The sequence below is a fragment of the Bombus flavifrons genome, chromosome 11 (genome assembly GCF_040668555.2).
Source record: "Bombus flavifrons isolate JBK064 chromosome 11, iyBomFlav1_principal, whole genome shotgun sequence".
In the NCBI taxonomy this organism is placed as follows: domain Eukaryota; kingdom Metazoa; phylum Arthropoda; class Insecta; order Hymenoptera; family Apidae; genus Bombus; species Bombus flavifrons.
Window position 1 is genome coordinate 8,963,336 of NC_138452.1, and position 24,635 is coordinate 8,987,970.

The 24,635-nt window shown below is 40.3% G+C and overlaps 1 protein-coding gene and 1 long non-coding RNA gene across 10 annotated transcripts in view; both read right to left on the reverse strand.

Moving 5' to 3' along the window:
- LOC138185186 (ankyrin repeat domain-containing protein 50) overlaps positions 1–24,635 on the reverse strand; it is a 205,807-nt gene that overhangs the window by 108,288 nt on the left and 72,884 nt on the right. For 8 of the 9 annotated variants that reach the window (XM_069123948.1, XM_069123947.1, XM_069123941.1 and 5 more), the window contains exon 3: positions 2,911–2,989. The exons of the other annotated variant lie outside the window; for it this stretch is intronic. The gene's annotated coding sequence lies outside the window, so the exon portion shown is untranslated. The remainder of the gene's footprint in view (positions 1–2,910; positions 2,990–24,635) is intronic. 9 annotated transcript variants of the gene reach the window in all.
- LOC138185251 (uncharacterized) lies at positions 11,441–12,391 on the reverse strand. The gene is made up of 3 exons (XR_011174557.1): positions 12,311–12,391; positions 12,078–12,241; positions 11,441–11,940 (listed from the first exon to the last, which is right to left on the reverse strand). It is a non-coding gene; the product is annotated as an uncharacterized LOC138185251 (long non-coding RNA).

A 24,635-nucleotide genomic window follows, 5' to 3' on the forward strand; every position in this document is an offset into this window, starting at 1 on the left:
ATTCGGTGAAACAAAACAGCACGTTTTTCACGTCGACGCAAACCTTCGGCGCAGTTTCACGCGACACTAAAAAATCAGCGTAATTCTCGTCATCAAGTGCATTGCAAAACGAACACACTCGCGCCTACGAGACGGCATTCGCCCATCGCGTGGTGGTACGTGATCGCCTGAAACTATCGTAAGGTCGTCGTTTACCTCTCGTTAGCGGCGCGCATGCAAGAGAAAGTGACATTTACCACCCAAGCTCTATTATATCTCTCCGCGTGTTTTTCCTTTTCTCTCTCTTTTTTTCCCCCTTTATTTTTCATACGGACCCGGTGAATTAAAATTCTTTGAGAAGTAGCGTTCCAAGTTTCGCGCGGGTTACATCCTTTTCAACCGGTGGGACTCGAGACCGTTTCTCTTAATATCCCTTTCAGGGACAGGGGTGCATGAAAAAGACGTTGAATACGCTGAAAATAACCGTCGTGCAGCCGCTTTCAGACCGCCCTGTTAACGAGCCCCGCTGCCAGCGATATTCCAACATTCCCATGCACACGTGTCGATACGACTAAAAATGAACCTGACGACGACGACGACTGTATCTCCAAGAGTCGCGTTATCGCCGCCCAGAATTCGTATCGCTCGCGTTCCCATGCGTATCGCGAAACGTATTCTTGGCATTTGGTAATTTTAATTTCACCCATTACAATAGCGATAGATAATTCTATCGAAAGGTTGGTATAGAAATTTCAATGGTCTCGTTGTCACAACGTTATTACGATGATTTTCTAACGACTACGACTACGGCTAGGTTTATGCAAATTTATTTTACGAGTACAATTAACTCTACGCCGATATAATGGGTCGCCGAGATCCACGCTTTTCGTCGTTTAATTTCTCTGAAACGAAGGTGTCAGACTACGTGGTTCTCGCCACTTGCGAAGCTGCGACTGCTAAAATACCGTTTGCTTTCGTTCAGTTCGGTTCTCGATACCACGAGCTGAGAAAGTGAACACTGTGCCCTCAGCGATTCGTATCATCGTCCAGTCAAGTCCTTGGGCAAGCAAATGCCAACGTTGGAAAAATTGTACACTGTAAATTGTTCGTCTCGTATGTCTTGTAACTTCCTTACGATTTTGGTAAAGTAGCTTTTACGATCTTTTAACTCACTCTTATAAATCGTTACGTTTATTATCTTTGAAAATAACGTCTCAAAATAATTCCCAATAGTAAATTACACACTCAGAAGTTTCGCAAATTCAGATCTCAAAATAATTATACTTTGACAAAGGTTGGCAAATTTGTTTATATTAAAATGAAATCCTGCAATAACTTCCATCGATATTCGTTTATTACGAAGCTACGTATCACCGAACAAATTCCCATTTTTTCATAACATTGAGATGTTCATTTTTATTGCAAGATTGTTTACACGTTTGACTAAAATGTCGCTAATAATTAAATGGTAAACTAGGAACCATAACAAGTAGCTCGGAATTTTTCCAGATTTTCTTAAGATCCAAAAAACGATAAGAAATCGCGCGTTACGTGAACCACGTTGATGAAAAACCATATAGTCGGTCGAGGACTAAAAAGATCGAATCGAGATTTAGGTAAATTATCGTCTCGCTTTTTAAATATTAAAACGAGTACTACAATTGTAACGCTTGACGTGTTTTTGCCGATTACGATGCATCTTACGCATCTGGCTTTTCCGGAGAAAACGTCAACGTCGACGTTTCGACTCGACCGCGACTTTACACTGGAACTGGGACAGTATCGTCGCGGATCGTATTGAGAAGGTAAAGAGTATTCAGAAATAGACAAACAAATCTGATAGGATTTTCCTGTTTTTCTGTTTCGCTCATAGAGCGGAAGACAGAAGGCAGACACGGCGGAAGCTTCCTTTCGTTCGCCAGTAAAAAGCTCGAGCTGTATATGGAATTTAGAGGTTTCGCTTAGTTCCGGATTAGATCCTTCCTCTTTCCTCTTTCTACGTCACACGCTTTCTACACCTCAATGCCAACGCGTATTTTCTTGTCTTACGTTCAATCACTTCGACAACGTCTTGCTAAATTCACTCGTATATTTTAGTAACGCGCGTATTTGAGCGATCCACGCGTTGTTAGCAGAAACACGTGGCTCTTTATTTGCGTTGTATAGCGCATTTAAACACTCTGCTCACGTCGCCTTACGTAACTCTAAAAATCAATTGCGCGATCCCGTGTGAACTGGTCTGTTCCCTTCTCCATTCGCTGCGTGTAATTTTATTTTACGTTCTGTTGTGCTGCGTTACTCTGCGCTCGTTGTAACGAAGAGTCACATATCGATAAACAAACGACGATAATAATAATAAAATGGAACGAAGTGGTCGTGTATTTACGAGCGAAAGTGTACTACACGTGTAAGTAGCTTTATCTATGAACGTCAGAGGATTTTCCCGTAATAGCGTCGACGCATCCCATCGGTCGGTTTCCCACGTTTTCACCGAGATCCCATAACACGGATGTAATTCCCCGGCTTTTCTCGGCTTCTTGCCGTGGCGAGCAACCAGCATTTTACACCGTTCACGGAACAGAAACCGAAATTTCATCTACCGAGGAAATTCCATCCGAGAGAATATGCAAATATTCCGTGTTCCTCGGTCTTATGAGATTTCGTTCGATTTCTTTTACCTTAATAAGCCTGCGTCATTTCTTCCGCTCGATTTCTTTTACCTCGCTAATTTCCTTCGCGTAATCTTTTCGCTCCGTTTCTTTTATTTTTGCTAATTCCGCTTACCAATTTCCGCGTTCGATTTCTTCCTCTAACTTAGGTACGTTCCACGATTATCGTCGGTATCGTCGGTAAAACGCGTGTTACGCATCGTGGACGAGGGTTTAACATTAGCAAAAATAAATAAATAAGCGAAATTACTCGATAGCTTACCCGTGCTTTACGAATGCCAGTAGAGCTTTTCAGAAATATCGGCGATCTTCTTCCACTGTCACGCGCGCCAGTTTCATTTCTGAAACAGAAATAAATCGATCGATTAATCCTATCAATTATTAACATAATCGTGGATTTTCATTATTGCTCGTATCTTTCTAATGGAAAGAGGGTAACGCGAAGAGAAATTTTTCCACGCGAGGTTGAAACGTATCGACTTGATAATTGAGAATTTCTCGTTAATTGCTCGTTCTCGAGGAACAACGGGTCGCGTGAATTATTATAATTGTAGATTTTGTTTGTTCTACCAATTTTCTTAGCACACCGACCAACTCTGAATAGCAGCTTTTATCGTTTAGATTTGAATAAGCCGATAGGTGGCCTTTTTAGAATTCTGTTGCACGTGCCCCGAGCGACGAAAAAATTAGTCTCGTTTGCTCGCGAAATTACTAGCACGATAATTCGCCCAGCACAGGGAAACAGTTATTTTGACTGAAAAATCAGCGGGAAAACTCGAGAAGAGCCGGCCAACAAAGGCAGCGGATAATACGAGCGGAAGAAATGGTACGCATTTTGTTCTGGAGAAGACTTATTATTAACTTCGCTTCGTTTGTTGCTGCTTTGACTCGAGGTGGAAGAACGGTAAATGGATCGAAATATCGTCGGTGAAACGGAAAACTCGCGGAAGGTGTAATTTTTCTCGCGCGTCATTTCATATTCAAAATTGTCCCCGTTGCGAATTTTCGTTAAATCTAAATCTGATATCTAAAATTCGAACTGAAGTTCAAATTGAAATTCAACTTCGGATTCAGATTCGGATCTTCGAACTGAAATTCAAATTGTCGTGTTGAAAATTAGATTGTATATTCGAATTGCAAAGTAGAGATCTACGCGTCGAAGTGGACAGTCAAGTTTTAAATTCGCGTGCAAATTTTCAAGATCGCGTTAAGAATGTGCGAACATAAATGCCAGTTTTAAATTCACCTTCAAACTTTCCACATCGCATCTGAATTGCCAAATGCCACGTGTACGTAGACCGACGAACTTCGAATTCAAATCGAAGTATCCAAATAGAATTTCCAGTCTTCGGATTTGTATTTTAATCTGCGAATTCGAAATACGCAAACTTGAACGCAGAACGGTTTCTGGGAAAAAAATCTCCCAGGGTTACCGCTTCGAGTACGCGTTGCAATTAAACTGATGTTTTTTTTCTTTTTTTTTTCTTTTTCGTGGCCACGACATACAGATCAGAATAGAATATATTTTTACCGATCGTTTTGTCAGGCAGGCGCGATCGTGGTCGCACGTGTGCGTTCTGCGTTGCAAGCTGCACTTGTTTTGCTTGACGCAATGCGGCTACAGTCGTGGTACAGTTGGGAACGTGTAAACCACGGCAGAGGATTCTCGTTTTATTGTTCTGCCCGCTAGTCGAGGTACGTTCAACCATCGAAAATGATATAGCCTTTGTTTGGTGGAACGATCATCGGTTCTGCCAACGCACCGAACCAACCAAACACGGTCCAACGCACGTTGATTCTTTTTGCTGCGAAATTTTAACACGCCGCCGATCGTCACGTGCACATTTCGTGGAAATAATAGCATTTAAGGGGGTATTCTGGTCTAGAAATTTAAAAAAATTGAGATTTCTTTTCATATTTCCAAAGTTTAGACATTCAAGAATATGCCCTTAAAAGGATTTTTCAAAATTTCAATTATTTTATGAGTTACAGCCATTTTTGTGGCGCGGCATCTGCTCCGGTCCGACCGGAACAAATGGACAGTAGACGGTAGACGTTTTCCGAGTAAACTTGTCTCAAAACTTTAAACGCGTTTTTCTCGAAACTACTTTTTTCGAGTTGGCGTGCACGATATCTCAAGTTCTAACGAACCGATTTATTTTAAATTTGGTCTGAATATTCCTTATATACTCCTCTATCGTCCGGATCACGCTCAGCTCAAAATCTTTAATATTACTATTTTTTAAACGTTCGGAATTGTCAAAAAAACGTGCGAAATAAGAAATTTGTTTTCAAACGGCCGTCGTTTCGTGAAAAAATGTTGTATTGACTTTTCCAAGGTTCAGACGATAGCGACATACATACTAATTAAGAATTCGTTCGCATTTTTTGTTTCGGATAACCAGAAGGGTTGATATCATGCACGCCACGACACCCCATTTTTTGGCAGCACCCACTTTGCCAGCTCGTAACTCTTTAAATATTGAGTTTTTTTTCAGTGAATTTTTTACGTAATCTCGAAATATCAATAAACAAATGCTAAAAAGAAGGATAGCAAAAATATTTTTCGTTTCGCTTGTACGGAGCTTGAAAAATCGCCCGAAATTCATGCCTCTAGACCAGAATACCCCCTTAATAAATTGGTCGCCTTAACTCTGAAAATGTTAGAGAATTTCGCTTGGCGATCTTTATTTTTCCACGTTTTACATCCGTTGAAGAGAAATTTTAATCAGCAACGATACGTTCAGGTTTACGTTCGATTTTACACAAATTTCGCCGATACGCTGGACCTTCAGACGCTACACGGGGAAGCTGAGGTTATTTTAAGGAACACGGAGGCTCGTTTCGCGCGTTGGTTGTCAGAAAAGACGGCAATATCATCGTTTCGAAGCCCTTCGCGAGATTATTCCATTTATTATCGTTTCGGATTCGAACAAAATTTACAGAAAATCACGAGATCGCGATAAAACACGCTACGACACGTTCGATCCATTGTCCATTTGCGGCTTGAACGTCGTCCTATGTCGCGATCCAGATCGTCACGAGCTTCTGACTCGCGGAACCGATAATTCCAGCCCATCCAACGTTACGTTCTCTCGTCAATTCGACACGTCGTTAAATAATTGGACGAGAAGATCCGCTTGATCGGACAAATGAGCCGGAACACGGCTTAATTCGACGATGATTAACGCGAAGAGAGACGAGAACACGGGAAGACAAAACCACGGGACAAAAGTAGAAACAGGCATGAGATTTTAGAGGGTGGAACAGCGGATGAAACGCGACTTATTCACGCGTTTCTGGCTTCGCATAAAGGTGCCTCGTTTCGGAAAATATTACGCCCGTTTCCGGTGTCCGTCAGCGGTTACCAGCTTTGAGTTAAAACGTAATTTCACACCCCCATCCCTCTGTCTGTCTCTCTCTCTCTCTCTCTCTCTCTCTGATCTGAACGACGACTGAAACGAAAGAATAGTGGAAAGCAGAGAGAAAGAGAGAGAGAGAGAGAAGGGCGAGGCTGTGTAGCGCAAGGGCCGGAAAATCCTAGTGGAAATGAAAAGCCTGGTAAAACGGAACATTATACATACAAATGGCGTCGTTAATAGATGTACACGCAGCGGAAACGTCACGGACGCCGCGGTTGTCCAAATGTTTTCCGTGTTTCCGCGCGGAACGCCGCTCTTAATGGCCACCGGGATACTTTTACTTAGCGCGCGACGAATCTCTGGCAAAATGTTTCTTCGTTAATCTCGCTCCTTTCTTTTATTCCGGACTTTATTAGGAGGTTTCACGGCGAAATTCGCGTAATGGCCGGGTTACGAACTGGTAGGACGTTGCCAGTGATAGCGGCGCGGTGATATCTAGCGTCCTTTATATCCCGCTTTAGTGTCTCGCTCGACAGATACCTCTTTTATCTTTCTAGCGCCACGGATATGATTTTTACGTGGGTGCTTTTGAATCTCTCGAGACATTCGCGCAGTTATATCTTCACATGCACTTAAATTGCTCGCAGCTTTCAGTTGCGATCGCTCCTTTCCTCCAACTTCTTTATTACACTATCGAAGTTGCTGGGAGCAGAGAAATCCTGCGATTGTAAAATATATAGCCGCGGGAAATATGCAATTACAAAGCCACAGTATCTAAAACATGGTCCAACAACGGTGCATCCAACAAGCGTAGAACACAGTCACAGAAAAGATCGGTCTGCTCCGGAAATGTTTTGGCTAGGTTTTACCATTCGATTAATTGGCACACTGCAGCCGTAGTTAGGTTTGACGTAATGAAATTATATCCATAGCGTGCGTGATTCATTCTAAAAGTTCAACGTAAAAATAAACAAGCTGTAGCAACTGAGTAGCAAACGAGATCTGACCATTTATGATCTTGAATAGGAAAGAAAGACCGCTGACATTGCTGCGATCGTTTAAAAACATCGTATCAAGCGTGTTATTGCTCACCATGTGTAAAATATTGCTCGATTCGAACGATCGACAATCTTCGAGTTTTATTCGAAAGACCCTCCGGCTTCGAGACTAGTCTCTGATCCTACAGTTTAACCATTCTATTCGTTCCATTTTTACCAAACAGAGCGGACAATCATAAATACGTTAAGCTAGACTCTAGAAGCTTTTTTTTCTTCAGAAAAAACCCAACATCGTACCATACATCTTATTCACTGTCAACCTGGAACTGCGTCGCTATCCAATAACAATCCCGCCTATTCGTCATCGTACGATCAATCTTAGCGAAGATACATCCTCCAAATTACCACTTTGCTTCCTTAACGAATCGACTTAGGCAGGGAATGGGCCAATTTTTCGAGCGAAAGTACGTTGGAACAAGAAGCGAGCAGTGGAAAAGCGTACGGAGAAAGGAGCGAGGGTCGTTGACGACGCAAACGCTCTGAAAAACACTTAACGGCCTTTTTCAACTCTCCTCTCTGCTGTTGCCAACGACAACTTAACACTTACAGGACCGGTACCAGGGTACTTTAATTTATTCGGGCGTTCAAAAAATTATTTGTCGCTCGATGGTTGAGCATTTGCGCTCTTGTACGTTCCCCTTTAACCGGCTGATTCCTTTCGTCTTGCTTCTAATAGGATTTCGTGGCGGACAAACGGGCAGGAGCAGAAGAGCAAGACAAGGCTGAGGAACTCGTGTGTTTCGATCTGTTTGGACGTGAAACAAATTATTTAGTTCGTTCTTCTTTCTTTCTTTTTCCATTCGTTGGTTTTCTGCTTGTTGTCTTTGCTGAGCTTTCGTAACACGAACAGAGGGCAGTAGAAACAGAAGTCAAGCGAAGAGAAACGCAATTATTGGGAAATGAAGCGCGAGCAAGAAAGAAAAGAAAAAAAGAATAAATAGATAAGGAGTGGCGGAATGGAGGAATAAGCGGGTGGATGAATGAAGCGTAATAGGGAGAATGTTGATACAGTGATAAAGTACTTAGAGATAGAGAAGAGAATGTTCGAAGAATCGATCTATTTTTATGGTATTGCAGTTATTGTAGTAAGTTTAGTTTCAGTTTCATTTTATGTTTATAAACTGTACGTAAAACTAGATTCAATTATATTCAATATTTCACCAGGTTGAAATAAATAAACGCAATACGACAAGGCGGATGGATTTTTTAACAAACGAACTGTTTTTAGGGGGCGCTAAGGTTAATTCGTACAAAAATAAGGCATGTTTTTGTGAATTATTTGTGACCACACAGTTAAAATCTCTTTATTAAAACCAATAGTACTTTAAAGTATGACATTCGAAGAATATTGTATAAAATTTTCACGGAGAAATATTAAAAAATACGGCAATGGCAGCAATTATTCGGCCGTGTCTCGGAAAAAGCCGATTTTGCGAAAATTTGCGGCTAATTTTCCCTTCAAAGTGTTGCAAAAAAGTGAAAAATTGAAATTTCGAAAAACCCTCCCAGCGTTACCTGGGGAAAACTGTTACCTAACGAATGAACTTTGATTTTTTGATTTCGGATGATCCAGCACCAAGTTATGAGCGATTCTACTTTTTTCCGAGACACGTCCGAATAATTGCTGCCATTGCCGTATTTTTTAATATTTCTCCGTGAAAATTGTATACAATATTCTTCGAATGTCATACTTTAATGTACCATTGGTTTTAATAAAGAGATTTTAACTGTGTCGTCACAAATAATTCACAAAGACATGCCTTATTTTGTACGAATTAACCTTAGCCCCCCCTTAAAATCGGAGGGACTCGTTAAATAATTTTCTTTCTTCTGAAACCAACGATTCTTCTAACAAAAATAAATAATGACAAAATTACGTAATTGTTAGGAAGTACGTACAAAGTTGTGTAAAAATTGTTTCAACTAAATACATGGTGCCTTAAAAAGATACACGTATGCTCGGAATTTAATTTTATAATTTCTGCGCAACCATTATATCTCATTTTCTTCTATTGGATTCTCCAAGGACTTACGAAACGCCGCTCCCGCCAAGATCTTTGCCTCGTTGAAACGGTTTCTGGACGCGGGAGAGCGATCAGCTGTGCACCAATAACGTACTTACGGACCACCCGTAGACTCGTCCAAGGGACTTTTTACTCCACGCTTTTTGGTCTTTTCAAGTTCTACGCGTCTCAGATTTGTTAGTCTTTGATTTAACGCGGTATTGGCAACTCGGTTTAAATTTGTCGCTTCTCGTCGCATACAACCGAGCAACGAGTCAACAAACTTGCAATTAATAAAGCTGCGGCTTCTCTCAGGATTTTTAGTTCATAGGATTTATCTCATTTTAATCATTCTAAGAAAATTTAGTAGCGCGGTTCACCGCGACAACAACAAAGTGTAACGCGTGTAACAACAAAGAAAATGAGTTACACGAGACTGGAGCTTTTCCAGACGCAAATATAGTTTTGAAACGCGAATGTAATATTCGTATCATTTCAATTCTTCTTATCGTTCGTTGACATTCAATACGTTATCATCATAATATCGCTCAATCGATTAGTCAATTTCGTTCACTTCGTTACGAATTTCTCCCCAGAGCTCGAACCTCAAATTTGTGATTGTTTAATTCTAACATTTCGCTAAACAACGTAAGCTCAATGTATCTACCGAAAAGAGCGAATTTCTCTCCTAAACGCCACGACTCCAATTTTTCACATTTTTCTCCGAAAAACAGCTTCGATCCCGAGCGTAGACTATCCAACTGTGAGGAAATTTCTTGGCTTCTGCACTTCGACGACTGTGTCACGTGGCATAGTGCACGCTCGCTGATTACGCTGATAATTCGTTGCATTGTCGAAGATGATCGAAAGACTCGTATAACGTACGATAAACGATAAGAAGAACCGAAATAAAACAAAAGTTACGTTTGTACCCGAACACCAATCTATCGGGTTGGCAACTAAGTCATTGGGGATTTTGTCATTAGGTTTAACTTATAATTGTACAATCTGTAATAATATTTTAATTAAAGATTGTGAATATTAATTTATACTAATTTAATTTTAATTTCAGAAATTTAAAATAAAAATTAAATTAATTGAATGAAAATATTATATTTTATTTAAATATTAATAATAAACGATAAGAAGAACCGAAATAAAACAATAGTTACCTTTGTACCCGAACACCAATCTATCGGGTTGGCAACTAAGTGATTGGGGATTTTGTCATTAGGTTTAACTTATAATTGTACAATCTGTAATAATATTTTAATTAAATATTGTGAATATTAATTTATACTAATTTAATTTTAATTTCAGAAATTTAAAATAAAAATTAAATTAATTGAATGAAAATATTATATTTTATTTAAATATTAATAATAAACGATAAGAAGAACCGAAATAAAACAATAGTTACCTTTGTACCCGAACACCGATCTATTGAGTTGACAACTAATTACCACCTAATGACAAAATCCGCAATCATTTAGTTGCCAATCCAATATTTACATCGCGAAAAAATCTAATTCCTAACAAGCAGCGGTTAGCCTAAAACAGATTCATAAAAATCGTTCGTACTCGTCGTTGTTACGCGAGAATCTGTCTTTAAGAGCGCAGAAACCTGCAGAAATCAGACTAGAACAGAGATAAATCTCCATTGACCGGAGCCAGTTAGGCTTTGCGAGGCTTTGGTCGACACGTTTGCAGACTCCGCAAGGCCAACACGGCTTTCTTCTTGTTTCGTCTTTCGAGGCAAGGCACCGCCATTGGTTTCTTGCGTGGCTGTAAAACACCGAAGTACAACAGGGTACACGGTGATCCTCGCGTCGCGACGCCCCATAATCCCGACGACGTTGCCCCGAAACTTTTTCTCTCGCTACTTTCTTAACGAGGAAACATGGCTGAGAAATGTTTGTTGGCTCGCGTATCAACGTCATCGCGTTAATTAATTGCCTGATCTTCGTCGCGAAGAAATAAACAGGAAAATCGAATAACGCGCTTCACTATTGCTTTTGCGTTTGGATTATTTTCGCTTGGTTGAGTTTCGTTGCAAATTGTACGATTTATGTTACAATCTGGATATCTGATTGATAAGTGCGGAAAAGTGAGCTCGTTAACTGGATCATCCCTTAATTAACCAGCTGGCTGTTGTCGACGAGTATACTCGTCACGAAGAAATGACGATATTCCGAGTTACGACGAGTAACTTTTCGGTAATAAAATTAATCATCGCTTACTCTTTGCGACACATTTTAGTTGACACGCTTTTCGAAGAAGTCGCAAATGATTCAAAAGTTTCATCGTCACGGAATTTAATGTCGAAATTACTTTCGAAGAGATCGATAGAGGCAAATCGATTTCGTGAAAATTTCCATACGATATGATTTATTCTTAAACGTAAAAACACATCGAGTGTTGCATAAAGTGACTACGTATTATGTTCGTTACTTCATCTTCATTGACCGACAGATTAAAACGAGATAAACGAGTGGATGGAAATAATCCTGAAGCTCGAAGCTATGTCCAATCCTAATCGAGTTAACAGAATATTTATGTACGACCGATGCGGTGTGATTGGACGAGTTTTTGGAAATGTTGCCGCTGCTATGGTATGGGAGACCTTGTTCGGCGAGTAAACTATTGGTAAACTATCGGCTCGTAGGCTATGAGTTTTACGATCGCGGCTGTTGGTTCGGCATAGTTGGAAAGGCTGATTTACAGAGTGACGTATACAGCGGCACGAGTTTTAGGCTGCAGCTTGGTCGCAAGGCGTTAACACCGGTATATGTACTCGAACGTCAGCGATATAACTTTCTCTTTCTTTCGACAAATACAATTGCAATGTTCCAACTTCCTCTTCTTGTTCCTGCAAATTGTTTGCTTTGGTTATTAAACGTTTTATCGTCGACTACGCTAGTCGACATAACAGCCTACTTTCCTGTTGCGATTATTTATATCGACATTTAACCTTTAGCAATAAATATAAATGACGTTAACAATTACCATTATTATTTCCATAGTATCGTATCACCTTTATCCATTCATCGTCCATCAACGAACTTGCAACTCGACCAACACAGTTAGCTGAGAACTACTTTAACCTCAATTTCCAAAGGACGAAAAACTCTTCTCGACAACCGGTGATCAATCATCCATCTGGTATTTTCCTTTAACGCGTCCAACGTACAATTACGCAAAAGCTTAGCTCCCTAGTAATAAACCATACTTAGTATTACCTAAGCTCAGCAATCTTTCGGATCTCGACGATAAGCCAGATTTACGAGTGTCACGCCATCGTATCGAAAGATGGCGCCTTTTGGTCTGGCTCGTTCGGCCATCTTCTTTGTTCTGCTAGCAGCCGAGGAATAAATTGCCTATCCCAACCGGCGGGTAACAGTCGTCGTCGTCGTCGGTGTAGATCGGGCAAAACGTGTGTGTTTCGCGTCGTTTCGCCGGGAAATGGAGAGGAAGCGGGCGAGATGTCGTTTTCGCGTGTGGCTAAGAAAAATACAGGATAGGAAGATAACGGCGGGACGCAGTGTTGCCAACGTCCTGGGATCAGAGGATTTCCCTCACGGTAAATTAAGACCTCCAGCCGACGGTGTACGATCGAACCATTGAACAAACATCTCGACGAGCCGACTCTGCTTTCTCTGTTTCTCTGTATTCTTCCTCGGTATACGCGTACTCGTCGACCCTCGGATCTGATTTCGTTCTTTATGCGACGATATCGGCGGTCTCCTTTGTCGTAGGATGGATAAGTATACTTTCCAAATTCGCTGGTGTTTCCGTGTTATATGACACGGCGGTTTCGCGAACGTATTTCGACAGTTGTAAGAAATTTTTGTACGTACAGGGTGTCTCGTTCTAATCGATCCACGCAGATATCTTGTGGTTCAAGTATACGTTATTGGAAAGAGCGCGTGGAACGAAATTTGCTTCGTTTCGTGGGCGACGTGTTGCGACGATCGCGTAACTATAAAACGCAGGAAGTCGGACGAATCACGCAACAGATTCAAAATTCCCGGGCAACTGGAGAAAGCACTCGGTTCGAATAGCAAGCTGAGAAAACCTTCTGAAACTTATCTAATCGATGGACGATATTTAGATATAAGCAAAACCGTAGCTAACGATCGCGTCGTTAACTGGACGTGCAACGTAACGGAAGAAGAGCAAGAAGAAAACTAAATTTAGTTTTATCCTAATAAGCGGTAATAGGCGATAAAGTTGCAAATACAACCAAGAATTCTTCGAAAAACGATTCTTCTTTGGTTTATTATCGATACATATTTTATTTGTATATTTATTTTGCGTTCTTCTTTACGTTTGTAACTGAGATCGCGTAAAATTTTCCGAGGCCACGAAATACGGTCGCGAATGGAGAAAGTTTAGGAAGCGCCGATCTACGGCTAACCTAATAACGAAATAAAATTCCGATGCATTTCCATAAAAGCTTGGCGAGGCTCGTTCGGCTATTATTTTTAGATATCCATTATTAAAAGTAAATTGTGTCGAGGGCTTTTCATCGCGCTACGATCGATACATTTTCATCGTTCGCCACGGAAACGCGAATCGTTCTCCTTCCTTATCTCTTTCTCGTTTTTCTTTCTCTTTTTTCCCCTTTTGTCCCTAATTGAATTCCAGGTTAAGTTAATTACCATCTAAGGTAACGCGAAATTCGAGGCCGCGAACGCTCTCCAATAAACATCATCGTTCCCGAGAGATCTCGACAGTTGCTCCACGTTCGACTTCCTAATGCGAGTCCTCGTTTCTTTTTTTTTTTTTGTATCCAACCGACTCGCGAACTCGTTTTTATCCGGGCCGAGCGGAAGATCTCGTTTCCTAGAGAAATTTCTTTCCACGCATGTCGCGTTAAACCGCGAAGAAAAGAAAACCATGTTGAAAACTAAATCGATCGAAGCTTCTACGCAGATCATTCGATCGTTTCATTCGGATCTTAGAAATGGGACTTCGGACGAGGAGAAGTTTAGCGAATGTGGTCATTTTTAACGATCTACGAAACGAAGTTTTAGTGGAGTAAATTTGTTCGCTGCATTGTGCAACTTGATAAAGATCACCATAGGGAAAATTGTTCTTTCATTTTGTTCATCGTTTTGTTTAAAATCAGGTTTCGTTTACGTGGGTAGCTCGCGTTCGAAAATATGTCAAAGAATATCTTTTCTACACTGGAGAAAAATTTCTGCTGCAGCTATTACGTATTATGGACGATTTGATTTAAGAGAAATTCGTGAAACGAAATTTCACGGAATATTTAAATATCCGTCTTACAATCTCTTTAGACGTTCGTGAAAATTTCGACAGGAAATACCAGCCACAAAATTAATCGAATCTCTCGATGAATCTTCCATAGATGACACAGGGAAAACATCTTTTCAGAATCCGATAAATTTAACGTTTCGCCAAGTTCCGAAAATATTTAGGTAAACTGAATAAAATATTTCTACAAATTTTCTGCTCGGTAAACGCTTGCTAAAACTTTGAAAAAAAAAAAAAAACAACTAGAAAAATCGAGAATTGTCTAATTATCAATTTTCTTAACATCGTCGTAAATCAACGACCCTTCAACTACCCAAAAATAACACGATACGAGATAATAAAAGGAAATTCCGCCGATAATAATCTGATAACGTGGCGATTCTTTCTTCGTAGATCGTAGACGTATCAGACGTAAGGTGCGAGCCGGGAAAGCCGGAAATATACAGAGAAGGAGTCGTGGCGCGCGTGTTATTCGTTGCGTGGCGAACCGGAAACGCGAAACTGACACGGAAAAGTTATCGGTGGCCGGGAACGATGGCCCTTTTTCCTCCTCGTTCAAGTGTCAGCTGTCCCTCGTGAGCGAGAAATTACAGATTTTTCGAGAGCTGCCTTTCTCGCCTTCTTTCATGGGACGCGTTGCACGGACAGGTGTATGGAAGACGACGGAAAGCTTTCAGGAAAGGGAACAAAGAACACCTCGTAACCGTGTCAGCTTATTTATGTTGCTATGGTGTCGGCAGATGGAACTGTTCGTGATACGGATACGTTTTTCAAAGTTGTCGTGAAACGTTGCGGTACGTTGCAGACGGTAGAAAGACGTAGTAACGTCACAGGAAAATTAATCTTTCGGGTATTATACTCGTAAATATATATTATTATTTTATTTATTTAATTTTCCTAGTCCTCCGCTTTCGAATTTACACCAACTATCGTTTCTTCATTTTTAAGATCTTAAAGTTTAGAATTCAGCTTCACTCGCAACGTCCCGTAAAATAAGAAACTTATTATTATTATTAACTTATTGCTATTATTTTATTTATTTAATTTTCCTAATCCTCCGCTTTTGAATTTGCACCAACTATCGTTTCTTCATTTTTGGAATCTTCTTAAAGTTTAGAATTCAGTTTCACAGGCAACGACCCGTAGAATATGAAACTTATTATTATTATTATTAAATAAATATAATAATAGCAATAAGTTAATTTTCCTAGTCCTCCGCTTTCGAATTTGCACCAACTATCGTTTCTTAATTCTTGGAATCTTCTTAAAGTTTAGAATTCAGTTTCACAGGCAACGACCCGTGAAATATGAAACTTATTATTATTATTATTAACTTATTGCTATTATTTTATTTATTTAATTTTCCTAATCCTCCGCTTTTGAATTTGCACCAACTATCGTTTCTTAATTCTTGGAATCTTCTTAAAGTTTAGAATTCAGTTTCACAGGCAACGACCCGTAAAATAAGAAACTTATTATTATCATTAACTTATTGCTATTATTTTATTTATTTAATTTTCCTAATCCTCCGCTTTCGAATTTGCACCAACTATCGTTTCTTAATTCTTGGAATCTTCTTAAAGTTTAGAATTCAGTTTCACAGGCAACGACCCGTAAAATAAGAAACTTATTATTATTATTAAATAAATATAATAATAGCAATAAGTTAATTTTCCTAGTCCTCCGCTTTCGAATTTGCACCAACTATCGTTTCTTCATTCTTGGAATCTTCTTAAAGTTTAGAATTCAGTTTCACACGCAACGACCCGTAGAATATGAAACTTATTATTATTATCATTAAATAAATAAAATAATAGCAATAAGTTAATTTTCCTAATCCTCCGCTTTCGAATTTGCACCAACTATCGTTTCTTCATTCTTGAGATCTTCTTAAAGTTTAGAATTCAGCTTCACTCGCAACGACCCGTAAAATATGAAACTTGAAACAATTAAAAGTATTCTTCGATCGAGTGAAATAATTTGGTGACAAGTTTACACGTACAATCAACGAATTTTCGTCGATCGATTGTAGGTTGTAGGTACACGATCCATGTTTGCCAAGATATCTGTTCAATATCTCTGGAATATCTAAAGATATTTCCACAGGGAGAAGATGTTTATTTTATATAAAATTCATCGAACAACGTTTGATTATCGATAAGTTCCATTAGTCAAGATCTTGGAAATATTTTCAGAATATGTCGTGTTCTCGGAACGTACGAACAGTTTAACAATTTAAGCATCGTAGGAAACTTATTGCTACGTATAAAGTAAAAAAAAAAAAAAAAAAAAAACAGAAAATTACATGAAAATCGTAAACGTTCTAATTCTCTTTGATCTGTATAGGGAAAGTATAAATTTTGTGCAGATTCGATGGAAACGGAGCAACGACAGGGCAGTCGTATCGATTACGATACGCGTGTAATTCGATTATCAGACACGAAGGAGGGATCATCGAATCCATAAACGTTACAGATAAACGTCATCAATCAGAGACACGGTTCGAGCGTGAAACATTAATCTTCCGTCAATGTTATCGATGCGAATCGTTCGTCTACCAAGTTATAGGAGAATCGTGCAGTTGTTGTCGATAATTATCGATAATTGTTACTCGATGATTAATAATAAACCAGCCTTGGAACATTTATCTCTTCTTCGGAGTATTTGTCTTAACGATAAATATTATCTTAACGCAATACTAATCGATACAGATACGTAGTATACTGGTTTATTCGATAAACGAGCATCATATCAAATTAATCTTACAACCGCGAAAACAACAAAATGCTTAAATAAATCAATCGAATAAAACTTCTTACTTATACGAGCGTCTCGACGATTAAGAAACAATGGCAGTTTTCGCAGACATAAATCTGCGTTGGAACGGCAGAATCCTTTTAACGAAAGTCTGGTTATTTGGCAGAGAAAAACGCGGCTCGATGGAATTGAGATTTCACTTTCAACGAGACTGCGAAAACGCGACTGTGCACGACGTTGCTCGTAAAACCGACGAATACGAGCAGCTGACGACACGTTCTGCTCGTCGTTGCATAAATGGCCACGGAGACGCTTTCTAAAAGGTACACAACCGCCATTATTTAAACGCATCCGAGCGAATTGCATAATAATCGAGGCCTGGATAAATTCGTTTGTCCAGCGAGACGCGCCTTTGCCTCGTTGAGAATGCGCCCAAAGGATTACGCAACGTCTCAAGGTGAGCCGTTTTATAAACCTGATGGCGGCAAAATTGCCAGAATTTATGAAACAAAAGGAAAGCAAAAGGTTGACGAGTCTTTAATTAATATTTCCCGTTTCTTTACGATCGTCTCGCTTGCCAGCGACGCAACCGCTTAATTGCAACTCAAAAAAAGCGACGATACAACCGTTCGCGACAGACGTCGATTTAATATGCGCTGATTCGCGTCGCATTTTCAACGGGGGCGAACGAAAATCTTTCTTCGTGTTTTGCAACGGGACGTAGGTTTTTTTAAACGCCGATTTTATGCTGCCGATTAATTTCGTTGCAACATTCGTTCAAGGATATTGCGGATCCATTAAGTGCCATCTTCAGGTAGAATTCCATACGCTTTTGGCTAATTGCGAGCTTGTGACCTGCACGTTTCCATACCTTTTCATATTATTTGTGATTTAGTCGAGATGGAAAGCTGCACGTGTCTTGTCGCAAGTATCCGAAGATATTATAAGCGCCATTTTTAGATTGTATTTCTGTTAGGTAGATGATACATTTACACTGTACATGTGAATGCGTGTGTAAGCGTCAGAGGACGTTCAGATCTTAGTTGAGACAAAAGACTGTTGGTAACTGTTAGAAGAATCTAGAATAGTCTGTTGACAACAAGTGTGCGTATAAGAAGGTTATCCAGGTCTTCAGAGTGTAATATATATGTACAGCTGTTGTGTGTGAATAAATTCAATTATTTATTATTCCGAATCCTCTGTATAGCTCAACAATTTCATTAGCTCTGGCTAATTGCAAGGCTGTGCTCTGAACCTTCCAATATCTTTGCTTATTATTTGTGATTTATTCGAGATCGAAAGCCGGACAGGTGTTTTTGTACATATTTGAAGATATTATTATTATTATTATTATTATCGTGACTGATACCAAACACCGCAGTTTCGTTGAAAATAACAAACATGCTGAAACTAGTGCGTTGAAGAGCGTCGTGCCATTGAAAAAGTTGAAAAAGGCGCGCGTAGCTTAATATTCGTAATAAAATAAACGTTCCAAAAGTTCTCGCTAAATGCGAACGTTGTGCTATTCTCGCGGAGAAAGTTGATGTTTACAACGAACACCAAGTGGCAAAGTTACGATAGAAATAAAAGATATGCCGAAAGATTTTAACGGAAGTGTATTATTCTATGTAAAAACGCCGAGAAAAATCCGTCGTTGTGCGGTGTCGATCGGGAGGCCCGCCCCTGCTATTAATCGCATTAAACAGCCTCTGTCGCTAAAATCGCCGGCCCAGCGGCGTGGCCATTTAGTCGATTCACGCTTTCCTGTCCCGGTATCAATTAATTCACCCTCGTACGCGGATATATCCAGGTTGGATCGATTCGATTTCGAGGCAAGGAAACAGCTGTCGCAACGAGACGGAACGAGATTCGTTCCGCGTTCGACGTTGGACGCCGCGCGCGACACAGTTGGCTGGGGGTCGTTCAACCGCGCTGTCGAACCAGCGAAAAAAAAACGGAAAAAAGCGGGAAAAAGGAGGAAGAGTGAAAGAAAAAAGAATGACAGGACAGAGAGAGAGAGGGAGAAGAAAAGGAGAAAAATAGGAAAAAATCGAGACGACGCGAAAGAGGTGGGGGAGAAAAGGGTGGAAAAAGAGAAAGCAGAGAGGGAGAAAGAGGGAGAGGAAAAAAATCGAAGGGGAATTCAATCGATATCGGATTACAGATTGAGCTCGACGGGCCCGAAAGTTAGGGGCGTGTGGCGGCCAATCCTTTCCCGGCTCTGCCAATCCGCTTAACTTCGCAGATTCAACTGCGAAACTTATCGGATCGCTGGAGCAACGGCCGATACGAAATCGGCCCATATATCTGTGGTATCGATAATGTATTCGCCGGTGAGATGCGCGATTCCGATCGTCCGTGTCGTCTCTTTCTCCATTCGCAGACTCATTTTTCCATCGATCGATGCCACGAGGATACAGCAGGTGCTTCTTCGGAGATTGTCCTTTTTTCATTGGCTATCATTTTTCGAGGTTTCAAGTTTCGACGGCGGAGATTGTTCACGAGGAATGTTCACGATGGAAATTGGAAATTTGGCTCGTCTCGATCATCAATGATTCGTTCGAGATTAATTCCATGTAATAGAAATTTCGTGTAATTCTGTGGAGCTTCTCGCGGTTTCGCGTAAACACGGTAGCCGCAAGAAGTTGGTCAGCTGTTGAAATGCTGAATGTTGAAATGTTGAAATGTTGAAGTGGAATGTTGAAATGTTGGAATGAAATGTTGAAGTGGAATGTTGAAATGTTGGAATGAAATGTTGAAATGTTGAAGTGAAATGTTGAAATGTTGAAATGTTGAAATGAAACGGATATTTTTTGCCTGAACGATAAATATGGGGAAAAAAGAAAGAGGAAAGAAGCGCGAATACGTAGTTCGACGTGAACTTTTCTTCTCATACACCAGATCCTCTCGTCGTTCCATGTAAAACAATATTGCCATAACATGGTCGAAAAGTGATCAATTTAAAAGATATTTCAATATCGTAGAATAAGGAAAGACGTAGCGCTGTACTTTTATCTTCGTGTTTTCTTCGTCTTAAGTACGACGAATTTAACGTAATTCTCTGCCAAAATGTCCTTTAAACTAATCAGTCTTCGTTGCCCTAATACCTTTTTGAATATCCGGAGCAAACCTAAAAGACCATGTTGTCGCATCGAATATGAAACTCTATCGAACGTCTATCAAACGTCAACGTTCCATCTGCAGCAACCTAATGTAGATATTTATACAACTATCAATCCCATTCAATTGCTCTAACTGCTCCGGTTGATCATCTCCATTAGCTCTTTAACCTAATCATTTGCCATCTCGATCGAAGACTTCAACGTTCCTGCGTCCATTGAATCACGAGATTTTTAATTACCAGCCACGAGACCGTTTCCCTGAAACGCGGCACGAGCGTAAATCGAATACGAAAGGCAACGATTTCCGTCCACGCGGCAAAAGTCGTTCTTTTTCGCCATGGACAAGTTCATTACGCGTTGCAACGCGACTAACAGGATTTTCGTCATCCCCCGTAACGAGCTCTCTCTCTCTCTCTCTCTCTCTCTCTCTCTCTCTCTCTCTCTCTCTGTCTCTCCCTCTTTTGCCCTCTCCGGAGGCGTAATTCAAAAGTTGATTCGAGCAGCGTCAATTTATTGCCTGTGAGGGCAGTCGTTGAGACGTTTTCCCTGGTGGGAACCGGCGTCCTTCTGGCCGAACAACTGTCCAAGCAGATAAAGTCGCTGGCAAATTGCATTAACGCGTTCATCGCCACGCGAATTTTATTCAGGTGACGTGCAAAGGTTTCCGGCCGGATACATTTTTCACTTTATATTTCAACGGCGGTATTTCACAGAATTTCAACTAATACTATTACGATTTCTACGTGTCTGTGTTTGTATACCGTACAATTTTCTCTTGTCATATACGCGATATTATTTAAAATTCTTTTAGATATCGCCTTTCCAATAAAAAGTTAGAAATTCATTCCGATCGGAGGTTCGTTTCGCCCGCCACTGCTTCAACCAATTCGCTCTGCGATAGATCGAAATACAGTGTACCGTAACGTTGGATCGAACTTGCAGAATTTTAGTCATTTTAAAGTATTTAGCAACGTCATCAATGACCGTCAACGTGGCAGTCAACGCGTTAAACAGAGACAGCGCACGCTCGACAGACCAAAGGCGGAGCGGAGGAAAAAGGAATTTCGCAAGGAAATACGAGTTCGAGGACGTCGTCTCGTTCAATAAAAGAGGATCCTTATGGTTGGTCTTAGCGAACGCTGCCTGCGTCCCTCAGGAACGTCTTTCGCCACGTTCCGGACCTTCCATTCATTTTCTCCTTTTTTTCTTCCTCGTCATTATATGTCGATCGCAATTAAGCAGCTTTAAACGTCGCCTTATTGCTCGAGTATGTTCGACATTTGATCAACGCTGATCGTATTTTGCGGAGAATTTTGAGTAGTCGAAATTGGCCCCGTTGGCGATCAACGAGAGCAGCGCGAGCTCCTTTTTCTTTAAATACAACAGAATTTCTACAACAGAGAACTACAATGTTCTCAATTTTCTTCTATTCGTACACGACGCACGCGTAACGAAGTAATGTCCGAAATATTTTCCCGCATTTCCTACGACTTTCTCTCGCGTTTCGGATTTCGCCGCGAAAAATGACACTGCAACGTTTTCGTGTTTCTGCAACGTTTCGAAAGCGACTAGAGAGCGCAGCGTCGACCCGAATAAGCGACAATCTGTCGATGTCGAATCCGAAGAAGAACTTTCCAGTCCAAGTTAACCAGTTAGCTGTTTTGACCTCTTTGAAGGCTTTGAAAACGTGTGGCAAAAAGTACGCGATGACGAGAATACTCGTCGAACACACAGAGTATGCGTGGCTGTTATACTATTAGAATTCAGTTGCAACGAAAAGACTGTTCTCTTTAATTTTATTAAATTTAATTTTATTAAACACTCTTTAATTTTATTAAATGGCAGGACACGTTGTACAGAAAATATTTTCCATAGAAGAACGCGTAGAGCCCATACGGTAGATTCGATCGTATAATTCTTAAAATGTGCTAATTCGTCTTGGCAATGTCAGTAAAAAATGATCGATCCATTTATTGGGTTGGCAACTAAGTGATTGCGGATTTTGTTAGTACCACCTAATGACAAAATCCGCAATCACTTAGTTGCCAACGGAATAAATTAAATTAAATTTAGTTGCCATCGAGAAACCGTTAGGTTCGCGGATGTTTTAACTTTTTGGTCTGGAAAATCTGACGTATGAAATACGAGGAAACACGTAGTTACTAATTTCGTACTTTGTGTATTTGTTTTCGGGATATCGGTATAGGTATGCCAATACGAGATATATACAGGATGTCTCGGTTAGATGAGATCACCCTCAAACATCTGCCTTATTTACGATTGTATGAAAAAGTTTCTCGGGATGAAGTTAAAAGAAAAAGCAATGCTCTTCTTCAGTTGGTTCTTTTTTTCTTTTTAAAGAAGACTTCGAGATCATCGGTATTTTTCAAAATAGAACTCTGCAGACCTTTTTACATCGGTGCAAGTGACTTCTCGTTTTCTATGCAAAAGCGTTAAGGTACTCTTGTCGGAAAATATACAGGGTGGTTGGTAACTGGTGGTACAAGCGGAAAGGGGGTGATTCTAGGCGAAAAAAGAAGTCGAAAATATAGAATAAAAATTTTTCGTTTGAGGCTTTGTTTTCAAGAAAATCGATTTTGAATTTTCGCTCGGTACGCGTGCGGTACGTTATAATGGATCTCACTGTAGATCGTTGTCTCGATGGAAAAATTAAAAGAAAAAAATTTTTTTTAAATTTTTATTCTACAGGGTAGTTGGTAACTGGTGGTACAAGCGGAAAGGGGGCGATTCTACGCGAAAAAAAGTCGAAAATATAGAATACAAATTTTTTTTTTATTTTTAAATTTTTCCATCGAGACAGCGATCTACAGTGAGATTCGTTATAACGAGACGTGATAAAGTGCACGCGTACCGAGCGAAAATTCAAAGTCGATTTTCTCGAAAACAAAGCCTCGAACGAAAAATTGTTATTCTATATTTTCGACTTCTTTTTTCGCCTAGAATCACCCCCTTTCCGCTTGTACCAGCAGTTACCAACCACCCTGTATAATTTAAAAGATATTTCGACTTTAATCTCATGGAATGTAGTGCACGAAAGTCAAGGGGAACACGATCACAAGTATATCGCTTCGCGTGTATCTTTCCTCGTATTTCGTACGTCGAATTTTACAAAATTAATGTTGAAATATCCTTCAAACTGAACATTTTCAGACACCAGTATACTTCGTGTCTTTGTACCGAGAATGAAAAGAAAATGTGTCAATTGATAGATAGAAAAATATAGAAGTCGACAAACAAAATTCCTTAAACTTTGAAATCTCCTAAAAAATAAACCCGAGAAAAAATTCTTCCCACCGTTACAATTACAGCTACATTCTTCGAGTAGTTCAACTTTGTTCCGACAAGCTTTTTCCTGCAGTCGCGAAGAAAGCAGATACGATAGGAGACGTCGTTCCGCTGGAATACTCTGATTTTGTATCAGATTTTGCGAGCAAATGTCGCGATGTTTCTTAGCTAAACGTTTAGTCGACACATCCTCGTGCAGGTGTCACTTAAAAAGTGTTAGCAAATAAATTCCCTCCTTTTTTATTTTCATCTTCGATTTCTTCTTTCTATTTTACGTGGCACAGGAAACAGCAACAAAGAAAAAGAAGAAGAAAAAAAGGAACGAACGTGGCAAGTCGGACGCGTATTCGACGTATCCCGTTTTCTCCAAACGCGTCGATCTTTTTGGATCAGACGCGACAGTCAGAACTGGAAAAGGTCGGTGCAACCCTTTGGCTCCGAGATGCGAATCTACACGGCCGTCTTCTTGCACCTGGCAACGTAGAAACGATAAGAGCGTTAAAACGTCGCGAGTTTTTGTCCGAGAGATCCGGCTAATCCAAACGTTTCTCGTGAAAACGTCGCTTTCATTAGGCAAGCAAGAGGTTACGCGACGCTCCCACCATCGACTGTCGCGGAATAGAAGAACAAAGCGGTTGCCAAGTAATGGAAAGTGGCTGCGAGACTTTCTTTTGTTGAATTTCACGCTTTAGAATCATGTCAAATATTCTCTTCTCTCGGTTCCTTCCGCGTTTATTCAACGCTAGACCTACTCTACCAGCTGTTCCTTCGCACTCTCCTTCGTACAAAATGCAATTTCATTTTCCGCTTTGCCGCGGCGATCTTTGCCACGAGTTAGTTAAATTCAGATTTTTTTCTCCAATGGTACTCCAGCGAAAATAAACGTCTCGTCGATTGATGAGTTTCGCAGCGAATATTATAGTGTGGTGGACAAATGGCCTAAGAAATATCGAGTGAACCATAAACAATGTTGCGAGGAAGCCTAAGTGCCGACAGGTCAAAAGGGCCTGGAAACTTCAACGGACCGAGCGGCTCGTCGATGTGTCGTTGGTCCTTCGGTCGAATAGTTTGGCGGAAAAAAGGCCCAGGTGACCATGAC